General features: G+C 49.4%; 1 protein-coding gene across 3 annotated transcripts in view; it reads left to right on the forward strand.

Annotated features, from left to right (window-relative positions):
• Positions 1-862: 862 nt before the first annotated feature.
• Positions 863-16,198, forward strand: part of KLHL29 (kelch like family member 29) — a 302,879-nt gene continuing 287,543 nt past the window's right edge. For 2 of the 3 annotated variants that reach the window (XM_047744565.1, XM_047744566.1), the window contains exon 1: positions 863-1,104. The gene's annotated coding sequence lies outside the window, so the exon portion shown is untranslated. The remainder of the gene's footprint in view (positions 1,105-16,198) is intronic. The other variant, XM_047744564.1, reaches the window with a different exon arrangement.

The raw sequence follows: 16,198 nt of genomic DNA on the forward strand, positions 1-16,198 counted from the left end.
AATGGGCGGGCTAGTCGCGGTTCTTCAGAGATTTGAACAACCTGCTCCTTTCCGTGGCTGGAGTGTCCTAGGGAGGGCGAAAGCTGAAAGACGATTGGACTTTTCGTTCTCAAACTTTTCCGCCAGTTTCCTCAGGTGTTGAGAGCAGCCGGGGAGCTCGCCTCGGCCGCGTCCCCCAACCCCGGGCCGGCGGGGCCGGGAGGCCGGGGCCCAGCAGCCGGGGCCACGCGCCGCGCATCTGCCGGGCGCGGCCGCCGAGCCGGGCGAGCCGGGAGCCGCCGCGGGGGGGGCGGGGGCGGCGGACGGACAGACGCACCGACACACCCGCCGGCACTCCGGCCTGGGCCGAGCGCACGGCTGCCCGGGATCCCTCCGGCCCGGGGAGCAGCGCTGGGTGCCCTGCCGGGGGCGCCCCGCCTCCCCCACCCTCCACCCCCGCCCACTCGGGCGCCCGTGATTGGCTCCGCCCGCCCCTGGCTGCGCGCCGAAGCCCGCCTCCCTCGCAGCTAAAGAAGACGGTACCCGGAGCGGAGCGAGCCAGAAGGGAGCATGGTCCCCGCGCCGCGGCCGCGCCAGCCCCCGCGCCGCCGCCGTCGTCCCCGCCGCCGCGGATCCAGCTGCAGCTCCAGCCCCGGCTCCGCAGCGCCCGCCCGCAGCCCCGGCGGCCGCCGTGCCTGAGCGCAGCCCCCGCCCGGAGCCCGAGCCCGGAGCAGCCCCAGCCCCGCGGCTGCCGCGGCTGCGGGGAGAGGGCGGGGGCGATGCTGCCGGAGCCACCGCCGCCGCCGCCGCCTCGGTGAGAGCCGCGCCGCGCCGCGCCGCGCGTAGCCGCACAGGCTGACAGGCAGAAGGACTGACTTCCCTCTCCCGGGCATCCTCCCTGGGCTGCCGGGAGGCGGCGGCGGAGGAGGAGGAGGAAAAGGGGGAGAAGGCGGAGAGCAGGAACGCGAGGAGGTGGACCTGGATCCGTTTCTCCGGGCCAGGACCCGAGCGGCCCCAGCTACCGCTACCCGCCGGCGACGTCCCCTATCCATCAGCCCTCCTGCGCCCACCCGCGACCCCCGGCTCTCCGGGCGTCGGGCCGGGGCCGGAGCGGCGCGGCCAGAGGTAAGAGCCAGGCTTGGGCGCCAAGGATGGGGGGCCGGGGACCCCGGGTCCTGGAGGCTGCGCGGGGCCGGGCCGGGCTTGGGAGCGGGGCCCGAGAACCCGGAACGCTGGGCTCTGCTCCCGCGGCGGCGGCGGCGGCGGCGGCAGGAGCCTCCCGCGTCTGGACTCGCTAGGCTGCAGGAGCCCTTGCGCCTGCGCTGCTCCATGGGGGAAGAAGAGGGAAAAAAAACTTCCTGCCCCCGGGTGTGTATGCACGGGGGCTGCCCGGAGCCAATGTCGCGATGGTCGGGGGGTGCTGGAGGCGAGTGTGACCCCGGCCCCGGCACCCTCTGGCTGGGCCCGGCAGTGCGCGTTCCTCTCCAGGCCACCTCCCCGGAGCGGCCCAGGGCCCGCGCCGGGCTGGGGGCCAGGAGGAGGCACCGAAAGGCTGGACCCCGGGGGCGGCCGCGCGCCCTGCCCTTTGGGAAGGCGCGCGCCTCTGTGCAGCGGGAAGCCGGGTTGGGGTTTTGCCCCTTCCAGTCCTCAGACCCCTCATTTGGGGACTGGGTCTCTTCACTCAATCCCAAGTAACTTTCGAGGTAAAGGAGCTTGTAAGCTATGAGGAGGGAACCCGTACAGACCTGGTTGTGCCCCCCCCCTTCCCTTAACACCTTTTGGGTGCCACCGTGTTTGGGGGCGCGGAAAGGAGAGAGCCCATGGGAATGGTGAAGGGACGAGGATGTGATGTTGGGTGAGGAGGGGTTGTTTATGTGTCGGATAGGGTGGCCCCCGAGCTGTGCAATGTGGGAGTGTGGACGCGCGCCCCGACCCCGGCGGGGGTGCAGGGTGGCGGAGGGCTCACGTCCCGGTCTCAGTGGCCTGGAGTGGGCCGAGAGCGCGAGGTTTCTCTGCGGTCGCGGCCCGGGTGCGGGAGCTGGGCAGCGCCGGCCCGGGGCCCCGAGGGAGGGGCGCGCTCGCCGGGAGTGGGGAGAGCGCAGACTAGAGCCGGGGCAGGTCCGAGGCAGCTACCCGGGCAGGTCCGGTCTGCGTTGGCCGGGGAAGGCGGGGACGCGCTGCCTGCCTACGGTCCGCGGTCGCGGAGGAGGGGTGGGGGCAAAGCGCGAGTCTCGGATGCCTGGGTCCGTCAGTTGAGAAGCCAGTTGTTGTTCCTGGGCTCTGGAACCCAGCGGCAGACAGGGTCAGTTGGCGGGTCCTCCCGCGGGTCCCTGGAGATGCTGATGGGTAAGGAGCCGCCGCCTTTACCATCCCTGCCGCTCTCCAAACGCTCTCCTGCTGCCCTTCGGGGCTTGCGCCGCGGCGCGCCCCGGGCGAATCGTGGACGCAGGTATTTATGTAGCATTAGGCGAGACCTCGGCGCTGGAGGGACCGGACCGTTGAGGACGCCGTGCTGCTGCTGCCCGAGAAACTTCCCACTTCGTCAGCTCAGGGACTGTCAGGCTCCACTGATGCAGGCTCCAGCCTCTCATCAGCGGAGCTACGCAGGGCTACGCTGGGATTCAGACTCCTCTTGCAGCGACAGATCTGTCCTGGTTACCGCTGTATTTACCCTAATTTCAGTCTCCTTTAAGTCATCTGTCTGGTCTCTACAGAGTTCCTCCCCTTGCCCTATGGTCTTATGTCCAGCTCAGCTCTGGGAGAGCATATTTAAGGAATTATTTCGGTGTGGAGTGAATGGCAGATTTAATTAGCCCGCTTCATTACTGATGTTTTAAAAAACTATATTGGGGAAGTGCAGAGCTAACTTTTTCACTGTTGTGGGGGTGAGGAACAATTTTACAGAGTGTTCATCCTGGCGCTTGGTAAAATCGTTGTCCTTTAATGCACAGGTGAATACTTTAAGGGCTGCTTGGTGAGCATGTATTCCAGTAGTCACATCTAGGTGTTTATACAGGTATGGAGCTGTGTGCCACTGATGAATGTAGTCTCTGTCCCATGCATTGTTCTGAGTGCTCTTGATTTATCATCCTGCTATGAATCAGGGAATTACTAGCATATGTGTCCTTAAACTCTATATGAATTTAATGACATTTAAATTGGCTTACAAGCTGATGCATTTAACCCATTTTAATAACTTTTCTGTAGAAGCATCTTTTAAACCATATTTGTCCATGATTAAGAAAAACATTTTCTTCTGCTCAGTCTCCCCATTTCTACACAGTTAACGCGAATTTATAGGTCTCCAACTTTCATTTGCAAGCAACAATCCAAACGAAATACCCAGAGTTGGACTGAAATAATAATAATTTTTTAAAAATCCTATGGTAGCTATGGTAACAAATAGATTAAGGGTTATTGGTTTTCATCTGTATGTGCTTGGGGGGGTGGATCTAGTGTTGTGTCTTTTTAATTATGTTTCCAATGAGTGGTGGTCATACTTCAAGTACTCAGTGTGGGAGATAAGCCAGACCGAAAATTCGGTTTTGTGAGAGGTTTATTGGAACAAAGACTAGGAGAGCCCAAGAGAATGACTTCTGCTAACTGTGGCTCCTCATATCCAGAAAGCAAATAGATAAAACCTTTTTTGTTTTTCAAGTAGATGAGAATTGAGTTAGTCCCTTTAAGATGAGAAAATGTATTTTTCTTATAAGCTCTTACCAAAGGAACCTTTAAATCAGCTCCTGTTTTCTAGGAATAAACATGTTAGAAGTGTGGATGTTGGTGTGGTTTGAGTGTCAGAGTTGTTATCAACACCTGTCAGTCTAAGTGAGACATATCATTAGTCTATTCAAATCTTGCCTATTTCAATATTCATGCATTTCCATGGTGATCCATTCCATTTTTGTTTACTTAGTCAACCTTATAAATCTTTGGCATCAATTTCAGTTGTGCCATCTTTTTTTCCTTTTATTTATCAATTGATTTGGCTGCAAAACATTCCCAGTTTAAAGCGTTTCCTTTTTTTTTCCTGCTAGTTTCCAAAAGTTTACACTATTCCTGGTTACACACATATATAAGGGGTTAAATTTTTTTAATAGATTGAAATAACACCATTGATGTTAATGTAGTTTTTTAGCATCTCATTTGATAATGTGTGTGTGCATGGGTTTTTGTTTTTGTTTTTGTTTTCCAGCAGGCTTACCATAAAGCTTTCCTGCTTTATGGCCCGGGGTCGTCAGGGCAATCCAGCAGAATTAACTAAAGATTTCCCCTTCCTCCCTTTCTCCCTTCCTCCCTTCCTCCCTTCTTTCCTCCCTTCCTTCTTTCCTTCTTTCCTCCCTTCCTTCTTTCCTCCCTCCCTTCCTTTTCTCCTTCCTTAGTTTTTTTTTTTTTTTCCTACCTTATTATGGTTCAAGGATTCTTTATGTCTTCAGCTGTGTCTGCTTAAACAGACTTTGGAACTTTGTGTTTTGAAACAGGCCTATCCTTCTAGGATCTTTTCTAGTAGTAGCAAAAGAAAGAAGGTTCCGGAGTGTCAGAAGATTTTCTAAATACAATATATGTTTGGTCACAGCATATAGTATCCCTAGGATCATTGAAACATTGTAAGTTCACTGATCAGGCAGCTTTGCTTAAATGCGAGCCATGATGTTGCTCACCTGCTTTCATTTTGCTTTCTAATGATGCAGTCCTGTGCTAATCACACCCTGTATATTTCAGAAATATCAAGGCAAGCATTAGCACGCTACTGACTTATTAGGATCAAGCAAAGTAATTGGAACACTTAAGTTCAAAGTCAGATGGAGAAACGGAATTATAACCAACCTTGTGATTCTGTAATTGGTCAACTAAATGCCTACATGAGGGTTGAGGGAGGAAGAAGCACCGTAACTAAGAAATCCAGCCATGGGTTGCAGGAGGTGAAGATAAACCAAGGCAGGAACCATGTAGGGTGATTGGAGGACAAGAAATCTCCTTGTGAGCACATAAATTATAAGAAGACTCAAATGTTTAGAAAATGGAAGAATATTTGTCATTTGTGCAGAAGAGGCTCATTTGCTATTACTCAGGAAATTGAGGGTCATTTCCCAATGCGCTAGAAAAATTGGGTAACAGAGTCACTGGAGAGTACTTTCATCTGAAGTAAATTTTACCATAGAAATGGTCTTAATAATTTTGGCTAAGAAGGAAAAGTGAGTCAGAATTCTTTATCTGCCAGTTGTATCAAAAGTAAGCAGACATCAGGACCACTTTGAAAGCCGATTCTGTGGTTCTTCCTGCAACAGCTAAATGCTTACTTTCCCAGCACCCTAGGCCAGGAAGGTAATCTATACTTTCTTGAAAGAAATCACTTGAAAACAGGGAAATTGGAGCTGCAAATTAAGGTGAGGCAGGTTGATTATTAGCAACACAGCTATTTGTGAAATGAACTTAATTGTCTTGGGGCATTTCCACCTTTAGGGTGGGAAGGGGAAGATTTCTCATTTCCCTTGAGAGAGGATATCTGCGTGAAATTCAGATGGTTTGTAGATGCTTAACAGTGGCAGCAGGTGATGACTCAGAAGCTAGAACAGAACAACTGAACACTGTTATGGCAGGGGATCGGGTTTGGGCCAATAGGTCAGTTCCCCAGACATTCAGAGGCTACTGTTGGCCCCACAGGTATCAATCTTTATAGGTTTTTTTTTTAATAGAGTTTTTTTCATATAGAATTTTTTTATAGAGTTTTGAATTTTTAAAAAATATTTATTTTAGAGACCATGCACACAAGGGGGGGGCAAGGGCAGAGGGAGAGAATCTCAAGCAGACTCCCCACTGAGCACCGAGCCTCACATGGGGCTTGGTCTCAAGACCCTGAGATTATGACCTGAGCCAAAATCAAGAGGCAGATGCTTTAAAAAAAAAAAAAAAAAAAAAAAAGAGGCAGGTGCTTAACTGACTGAGCCACCCAGGTGCCCCTAGAGTTTTGAAATTTTTAAACCATTAACTCTTTTAAGAATACACACACACACATAGATATATATAAAAACATACACATACGCACATACAAACATATAATCTGCCGCTTTCTTTTATTTTTTTTAAATTGTGGTTGAAAAACATAAAAGTTACCATCTTTACCATTTTAAGCGTTTAGTTTTGTAGTATTTATAGTCACCTCGTTGTCCGTGGATATCCCAAACTTTTTTATCCTGTGAAACTGAAATCTTGTTCCCATAAAGCATCATCTGCCCATTTCCTCATTCCCTAGCCCCTGGCAGCCACCATTCTGCTCTCTGTTTCTGTGAACGCGACTACTTTAGATCCCTCACATAGGTACAATCCTCCAGTTCATGTCTACGAACATGGGAGTACAAATATTTCTGAGATTCTGCTTTCAGTTCTTTTTGATGCATACCCAGGGGAGGGATTGCTGTGTTTTACCACTTTTTACACTAATAGATTACACTGATCTTCTGTTTAGGAGACTTGGTGAAAATGCAGTCAACAGAACACAGTCAAACAAAGAATATTGTAAATGTGACTGACATTTGTTCTTCCTTTCCTGTGTGTACATTTCCCGGCAAGTCCCTTGAATCTCTTATGTTTTGCTTTTAGGGCTTGTCTGAGTTGCGTCAAGTTGCAGAGTGGGTAAAGATGAAGGCTTAGTGTCAGAGTTGAAGTCCAGTCCCTGGTGCCCACGAGCTACGTGACCTTGGAAAGATCCTTAATCCCAGTAAGCTTCAGTTCTCTTTTCTGAAGATGGAGGGAATCATCGTGGCTAATATTACCCCATTGAAACATGCATCCCGGTGTCTGACCTAGAGAAATGTTCTAGAAGGGAGAGGTTAGGTGAAGGAGTCATGACAGCCCTGGCAGCAGCCAAGCAGGAGTCATGACAGCCTGGAGAGCTCCGAAACTGTAGTCACCTATCCTGCTAAATTTGGTCATAAACATTTCCGTGGTACACCACAGTGTGTATATATATATTTTCTCTGAGTCTCATTATCAGTTCTTACTCTGAAAAGCATAAGAGATTTGCATCACAATTATGATAGTTAAAAATATCTTTAAGTGGATTTCATCTATGAACTTTTAATTCCATTTTTTAGTATCATAATTTTAGAGTTGATAGGGATTTTAGAGGTCAGTTAATTTACCCATTATTCAACCATCAAACCTGTAACAAATGCCAATAATATGATAATAACAGCTTCCAGTTTTGATTGCCCACTATATTTTGGTACTTTACATATATTATTTCTAATCCCCATATCAGCACTGCAAGGCAGGGATTATCCACATTTTACAAATGAAGATGAGGCTCAGAGAGGTAATCAGCTGGCCCAAGACCACAAATGTAGCCACACTGTACAGCTGTTTGAATCCAGATCCGTCAGCGACCAGTGGGTCTGTCTTGTCTTCTCTGTATGTGTGGATGTGATTCTGACACTCTAGACTGGGTCTTCCTGCGTTTGCACTTCTTCACAATGCCTTTTATTTGCCAGGGACTGTGTTGCCTGTGCTAATTAACATTTTAAATAAAATAATTCTATTAGAGGGAATATGAGCTTAAATAAGAATTATTAACCAGGGCTGACCAGCATTTGCTATACTTTAAGATTTGCCCACCTGCTTCCGTTTCCTCTGGCCCTGGAAGGCTAATGAGAAGAACTTTTAGATGCTTTGATGGCTTGTGTTCCTGTGTTAGACAGTGTAATAAATAAAGAGCAAATTGAAGAGTAAAAATGTTGTACGAAGAACCAAGGATCTACCCAGCACTGCAGACTGATCCAGGTTCATTCACTTTTGAATCCCAGCGCCTAGCACAGTGCTGGGCACAGCACTCCAGAGTGAAAACATTTGCCTGCCTCAATTTATGCCCAGAGAAGGTGTCAGGTAATAGACATCAAAGACTGCTTTTGGGATTTTCTTTTTGTTCTGTGGCTATGTCGTTATATCTTCATGGTTTTTCATTGTGTGGAATTTTAGATGCTATATTTGGGCACATATCTATAAAATATGCTTGTTGATGAATTCTAACTAATCTAAATGGAATCTTCTAGGATTTGTGACTTGAGACTTTGAAGACTAATTTTCTTGGAGCTTCTTCATTCCCGTGATAACTTGAATCTATTTGGCACTTTTGCAAGTCAACACCGAGTCCATCCTTCATATCACACTTACTTGCAAGGTGTTGTCCCCTCCAGATTTTTTAATTTATGGCATTTCACGAAAGCATTTTTTTTTTTTTAAGGAAAATACAACACCTAGGAATTCCTATTTTTATTCTTTAGATGAGTTTTTTTATGGGGGAAGATGGGCAGGGGGGTGAGTAGAGCTTGTGGCAGACAACGCGAAGAGATGTTTGCTCCCTGTTTTAACTCTTCCATCCCTCCTTCAGCAGAGGAGGACTTCTCCAGTTTGAGCTTCACCACGAGAAAAGCAGGTCACCAGGGCCTGTATCACACCTGTTAACTAAGTGACCACACAGGAAGTGCCAGGCAAGGGCTGGGCTGCAGAGAACGTGGGGTTGGCACAGGTCCGGCCTGCGTGCCTGCCTGTCCGGCCCGCCACCTCCCCCTTCCTTACTGCTGAGCTGGTTTTGACCCTAAAGGTAAAATCAAGCACGAGGCTTTCTTTTTCTTCAAGGATATCCACAAAGCTCTCAGAAGCAGCGTCAGGGGTGAGGCAGAGAGGCAAGAACAGACCAGAGGACTCTCTCTGTCTTGTAAAAAGCAAAAACTAGTCAAAAGCTTAGGCCAAATGCGAGACCTAGCGGTTTTTTCACATCGTCCCTGTTTTCCTTTTGGACATTTCGCGACGCCGAGGGGTGGTGGGGAATGATGAAACCGGGATTTCAGTAAACTTCCCTTTCTCTTTTACCTTCTCTTTTCACATTGTCAGCTTTGAGCATTTGCTTTTGGATCAACACTGCAACTGAACTTAGCCTCTCAAGGAACTCTAATGATCGCTGTTCAGCTCTTAGAGCGTCCACAGGAGTGTAGACTCAGTAACTTCACTGAGTAGGCACAGCTCCGTCCGTCCTGCGTCTCATTCGGGGCTCACCCAGTGGCAGGGGTCACATTGTTCCCATTTCACAGATGAGTTCTAGAGAGACCAAGCATTTGCCAGAGGTCAGATCGGCAAACGGGATGCTAGATGGGTTCAAGGGACCAAGAGGCCTAGCCCCCAGGCAACTGCCAACCTACAAAAAGGGGAGAGAGGGGCACCTGGGTGGCTCAGTGGGTTAAGCCTCTGCCTTGGGCTCAGGTCATGATCTCAGGGTCCCGGGATCGAATCACGCATCTGGCTCTCTGCCCAGCGGGGAGCCTGCTTCCCCCCCCACCCTGACCTGCCTCTCTGCCTACTTGTGATATCTGTCTGTCAAATAAATAAATAAAATCTTTTAAAAAAATAAAATAACACAATAATTACACATGGAGCCACGTTGCTCACTGATTACCACTGTTGCTATATAATAAGTTGAGGGTCCTGCTAATTACATTGTAAGGCCTGAAACAAACTCCAGGAAACAGAGAACTATCCATATGCTTTCAGATACCTTCACACGTCACTGTGCTATCATCCACAATCTGTAAACTGAGCAAAAGCTTGATTCTAAGTTATCTTGAAGGCTTAGGTCTAACTGACCACTTTTCTTCATGGTCAGAGGCTCCTTAAGGGGCACTGACTTAAATGTGTGAGGAGTGAATATGTGAGAATGACATGATTTCCTGTTTACAAAGTGCCAAGAACAGGGCCAGGCATGTCACAAGCACTGTCTATATATGTGGGTGGGTTGGGTTCTGCTCCAAATCACGTGAACAAGTGGTTATTTCTGGCTCCATCTTGAGAATCATGGTCTCCCTGAGGACAAGGACCATCTTTGTCTTTTAGCCTTGGACCTGTCCCATGTTGGAGTCTCACTATTGGACACCCCGAGACAAGGTCCCAACCAGGAGAGCTCCCAGTCTAACTCGGAAGCCACACCTCCTCACAAAGCATATGGAAAGCAGGTGGAGTGAGATCAATGAGTGATCTGGTCCAGGGATTTCCTAGGACGTTCTGAGACCAGAGGGGGAGTAACTGATCATGAATGCTGCTGTGGATGTCCGTTCAATTCTGCCTAACCACATGAGTTGGGTTCTACCACCATTGGCCAGACTCTCCACGCCAGTAGAGAGGAGTTAAAAACAGTGCTACCCCAGGCCTTGTCCTCAGGCTGGTGCCAGGCCATGAACTGTTATTAGTCTGTGACAAGATAAATTGGAAGTTAGCATTTCGAAAGTTCTATTGCATTCGACATTGCCTTGACAGCCAAGACCATGATCCTTAGGCTTATCCAACAAGGTATAGACCAGTTTGGGCCCTGTTAAACTCTCACATGGGTTGCCTAGAGAGTGCCATACAGTGTGAGCTGTGGTCTAGCCATGCATGGTAGGACCACAGTTTGGTTTAAGTGGATTGAAGATACCAACAAAACCTCAAAACCTGGTCCTTCACCATAGATGGGTATGAAGCTTAGACACGATGGTCTTGCCAAAGCCTGTGCAGTGGTTTTCTAAAGCTCCCATCCAGAATCTCTCATCAGTGAGGCCAACTTTGCCACCTTTAGGATAGCAAGCAGACTGAATTCTGGCCAGTCCAGCAGTGTTCACCTAAGCAGGGACAGCCACCGGGTCTGTCCTATCCAGAACACGACAGCCATTTCAGGTGGGCTGTGATACAGAGCACCTGCTCCGTGTTTGTGTTCCTCCCCAGTCCGTCTCCTGGATGCCGAGTGAGAGCTTGTACCCACGCTTCTCTTGAGACCCTTTTGCTGCATTTCTGCACGGTTTTGATCTCTTGAGATACGGTTGGGTTCTTTTGGCATTGAACTAGCTTATCTGCTGGATGTGAAGAAGTGTAAGATGACCGTGCTCTGATTCTGGCTTTCTGAACCCAAAGCAAAGGGCACAGAATTGGGGAAGTGTAAGTACCACATTTGGAAGCTGGGCTGCTGAGACCTGGAGGCTGCGTGCCGTGCGCGTGTCTGCCTGGCCTTGCTCGTGAAGAGCCTGCCGTAAATAGAGTGCTATAATCTATTCGGTTCATGCTGTTCCAACTAGCTTTCATCGTCAGAACCTGAATAATATTCAGACTGTGAAAGGAACATACTTCTTGCTGAAGCCTAGGTGTGCCAAGCAGAAGAGCCAAAGCATCTCAATGTCCAATCTACTCAACACGTTGCAAAAAAAGGAACACCTGGATTCCTTCAAGAGACGTGGGGAAACGGCCTTCCTCCCCAATCAAATGGCATTAAGATTTGAAATTTCCTCCTTTCCTCCAGGAGGTGAAAAATGATTTTCATGGGAACCATGCTTCTTGGAAGTCACTTTTTTTCCCCGTCTGTGAAGTCACCACCTCCGTCCTGGTCCAAAGGGACGTTTCCTCCCTGGCCCCAGCTCTCTGACAGGGGGTGCTCTGAGACCCCTGGGGGAGAAAGCTGGCAGTGCAGAGATCCATGCGGCTCTCTGGATGGAGGGGATGTGTCTTGTACAACCTGGAAGGAACCGGTGACTGGACCCAAAGGGAAGGTTGCAGGCAGAATACTGCCTTGCTGGGATACACAACACAAGCCCATCATCCTGTGGCAAGGGCTCCAGGCCTGGGTTTCTAGAGGACAGTCCTGCCTCTCCCTATGCTGTCTACCTCACATCCTGAGTGAGAAGGACATTCCCACCCTCCTCAAGTTCTCACCTACAAATTTAAACCTTCTTTCCTAGATTCTGCAGAAACCACAAAAAGCCATGTTTGTGGGTACAGACTCCTAGGGGAGGCTTCAGGGCCACCCAGCGGAGGGGGGGGTGCAGAAGGAGGAGAACTCACTGAACTCTCACATGACAATTTGAGAGCTGGCTGTACCTGTCGGCTTTTTTATTCCAGGTATGCCCCCCAGGATATCTGGTCTTCAGAAACATGTTTTGATATCTGGAATAGACAGTGGGCCAGTGATAGTCTCCTCGGTCCCAGCAAAAGAGGAGGCAAGTTGCCTGTCCTAACTCTTTGCTCCTGTGCACCCCGTGACCACACTGGGGGTGGGACAGGGTCAGGGGATGTGAGATTGACACCTAGGGTCTGAGCTTGTGACAGTGAGGATGGCAAGACTGTGTTCTCAGAGTTACAATGAAATCTTACTTTAAGCTCAACAACATACAGCCTGATTAAAAAATGTGCCTCAGTGGCTCAGTTGGTTAAGCATCCAATTTTTGATTTCAGCTCACATCATGACCTCAGGACCTTGGGATCAAGCCCCACATCAGGCTCCATGCTGAGCATTGATCCCGCATAAGAATCTCCCTCTCCCCATCTCTCTCTCTCTCTCAGAAAAAAAAAAAAAAAGAAAAAGAAAAGAAAAAAGGGCTTGAATAGACATTTCTCCAAAGAAGACACACCAGTAGCCAAATAAGCACATGAAAAAGATGGTCAACATTACTGATAATTAGGAAAATGCAAATCAAAATCATGATGAGATACCACTTCATACCCATTAGGATGACTATTATAACAAATTTTTTTAAAGCAGAAACGAGCAGTTGCTAGTGAGGTTGCAGAGAAATTCAAAACCTTAGGCACTGATGGTGGGAACACAAAATGGTAAAACTGCTCTGGAAACCACGTGGCAGTGCCTCAAAAAATTAAACATCCAATTACCATATGATCCAGCAATTTTTATGGGTATGTACCCAAAAGAAATGAAAACAAGGACCCAGATATTTACCCCTGCATTATTCGTGGCAGCCTTGTCCACAGTAGCCAGAAGATGGAAGCAACCCAGGTGCTCATCCACAGATGAATGGTCACAGAAAATGTGGTTTATACGTACATCAGAATAGTATGCAGCCTTAAAAAGAATGGAAATCCTGACACACGCTACACCTTGGATGAGTTTGAAGACATGATGTTAAGCGAAATAAGCCAGTCACAGAAAGACTGTGTTCAGTCTTTCAGACTGTGTTCAGAAAGACTGTGTTCAGTCTTTCAGACTGTGTTCAGAAAGACTGAAATATTCTATGAGTCCACATGTATGAAGTACCTAAAGCACTCAGAAAGGAAGATGGCAGCCGCCAGGGGCTGGGAGGGGAGGGAAATGGGGGATTCCTGTCTAATGGATACAGACTTTCAGTTTGGAAAGATGAAAATGTTCTCTGGACGAATGGTGGTTGATGTTTGCACAGCAACGTGAATATACTTAATGATGATGGACCGTACACTTAATAAAACGGTAAATTGTATGCATTTTTAACCACAGTTTAAAAAAAAAAAAGCCTTCTAAAAAAACATATGCAAACTGGTTCTCCTGCTGGAGACAGTCAGGGGAACCATTTCCTTTAACAGTTCAACAGCCTTTTTTGAGCACTCGCTGTGTCCCCAGCCTTGTGGTGGGCATCATATTTATTTTATTTGAGGTATAATAGTTGAGGCAATGAAATAAAGTCCACAGATCTTAAAGGTTCAATTCTGTGAGTTTCGATAAATTATCTATTCCTGCGCAGCTACCATTCAAAACAAGGTATAGAACATTTTCTTCACGCAGAAAGTTCCCTGTGCCCCTCTCCAGGCCATCCCCCTTCTGCTCTGCAAATGCCTTCTGATGTCAGTCACCATAGATTAGCTTTGCCTGCTGTTGACTTTCGTAGAAACAGAAATACACAGCATGTACCCCTTTTTGTGCCTAGCTGGTTCCACTCAGCATACACTGTGTGCCCTTTATCCATGTTGACATGTGTCCCTGTGGTCATTCTTTATTGGTAAGTGGTAGATCATGGTGGTACCATAGTTTGTATGTCCCTTCTCCTGTGGATGGACATGGGGTGGCACTGTGTTTGGAGATACCCACCCACAGGTGAAGATGGTAGTTGGCCAGCTGGGGGTGTCCACCCATGTTGGGGCCCCCATACAACTTCTCCCTGCTTGGGGTCTTCCCCCTTGACCGGCAGCGCACCCAGAGTTGAACGGTCTCCAGGTGATGGCCTTTTGGCTGTTTACACTAGAGAGAGGATATCTAGTGGGCCAGGCCCATGTGTTGCCACTGAACAGATTTTTTCCCAGAAGGCACATCACAGTAGAAGCCAAATCCCAAGAGGCTGCTTGGTGACTGCAGTGGGGACAGGAGGTTGGTGGGTGGTCTTAAAGGTCAGTGTCCCTGAGCTATGGCTGCACCATCCCCAGCTCAGGGGCCCAAGTGCAGAAGTGTCCAGATGCCTGTGGGGCAGAGCGTGGGGGCAGGAGGGGGCAGAGCACTCTCCTCGGGCAGGACTGGGGTGACCAGTTCCCAGCTTGGCCCCTTCCTCCCTGGTTTGGAGTGTCCGGCATGGTTAATGTGTTCTTCCGGTAGATATGTTAACACTTCCGTCTGACACTGATGCGTGAGGTAGTCTCTCCTTCCGATAATTTTGCCCTCTCTGTTGTGCCCCATTCTCCAGTGAATCTGTAGGCTGACTCTGAGGTCAATGTTCCCTTTTTATAGACTTCTGGGCAGTGTCTCCTGTCATGAAGTAGTGAAGCCTCCTGCCGAAGAGTCTTGGCCTTCGCTGCCAGGTCCATCTGGGCTCAGCAGCCTAGCAGGGCCTCCTACAAATGGTGGGCTCTTGCTTCAGCTCTTGGAACCTAGCTCCCTTCTCTAATGACACTAATAATAGCTTTGCTGCCCTCTGTTCTGCCTGCCACAGGCTTATAGGAAATTAGGGGTAGAAGGGAAATTCCTGCCTCCCAGGAACTCAGACAAAATTCATCTGTGTGAGAACTCAGTTTCGTTGTTCCGTTGTTTCCCTCATTCCCACATTCCTGGGCAGTGTCTCATCATGGCAAGACGCAGTGGGACACACGTGGGAGGTGTGGGGGTACAATCTGACCTGTTGCTCTTTGGTAGAGAGCTGTGGAGACGCAGAGGGAAGAGACAGTCATTGGGAAGCCCCACAGATCAAGGAGAGTTTGGAAGATCTACGAGGGCAAGTGTATTTTCTGTGGTCTTCCTCCCTCCATTCCGGAGCCTCGGTCTGTATATCCTCGGCCCCCAGCCCAAGTCCAAAAGCTCACAAGCCCCATTCAGCTAACAGATCTGCTGCCCCTGTGAGAGGTAAGCTTAGAACACCCGGCTTGGCATTGCACAGGATATAGAGGACACGTTGCCTGGAGTTCACCTCTGAGACACGTTGGTGGCAGAGCTGGGTGTGGGTGAGCCCCATGATGCTCACGGGGATGATGGGAGTGGAGTGTGGAGCCCATCCCAGCCAGTCCGGGCGTAGCGAGTCCTGCCCGCCCATGGGTTGGCACAGGGGACCTGGGCCAGAAGGAAGGATCTGATCTTGGAGAGAGCAGAGCCCCGGAAGTGGCTGCAGGAGTAGCAAGTATGCAGTGTTGACAGAGGGACGATCAGCTGGTTCCAAGGACCTACTCTCTGGCCCCGCTGAGGCCACCCTCCGTTCCCTCCCCCACTTCCTGATCTAGAAGTCTTGCCTGTCTCTGCCCAGTTCAGAGCCTGCGCGTCCTGTATGGCTTCCTTGGGGGAAGGCGCCTGCCTGTGGGGATGACCTGACCCAGGTTCTCCGTGTTACTGCTTCATAGGAGCCCTAGCTGACCATGTGCCCCTGGGGGGGGAATCGATGGTCTCACCGTCGTTGATTTTCCCCCAAGGGCATGGACCAGGGCTGGGCACATTGCACAGTTTGAACAAGCAAAGTACAGAGAAGGGAAATGCCATGGAAGATTTGCCAGTCAGGAGCAGAGCAGAAACCTGAATCCCAGATCCTGGAATGTGAGAGGAGCATCACTTGAGGCGCAGGGAGGGACAGGAGCGGCAGGTCAGGGTAGGGGCTCCTTTCCTGTGAATCTAGTGCTGCTTCGTGCTCTCTCTGGCAAAAGTGAAAGCCCTGTGGAATATTCTCTCTGGGTTGGTTGTCAATTGGAAGTAGGGATTGTTCCCTAAAATGTGCGGCTCAGTATGCAATCCCTTCACCGGGATGTGAAAAAACAACGCATCCATATCTGAACCACAGAAGCTGATCTTTGCTCCATTTTCTCCTACACACCAGACACAAATTTTTTCCAGGGCACTAAGCAGTGTGTTCATCTTCAGTCCTTGGACCTTGGGGTCTCCCCATGAGAGCCCAACCTGTATTTGGTTCCCAAGCGTTTCCTATGCTCCCCCCTCCAGTTCTCTTCCCCGATTCCCCGACTCTTCCCCATCCTAGGC

The sequence above is a fragment of the Lutra lutra genome, chromosome 9 (assembly GCF_902655055.1).
Source record: "Lutra lutra chromosome 9, mLutLut1.2, whole genome shotgun sequence".
NCBI classification, from domain to species: Eukaryota; Metazoa; Chordata; class Mammalia; order Carnivora; family Mustelidae; genus Lutra; species Lutra lutra.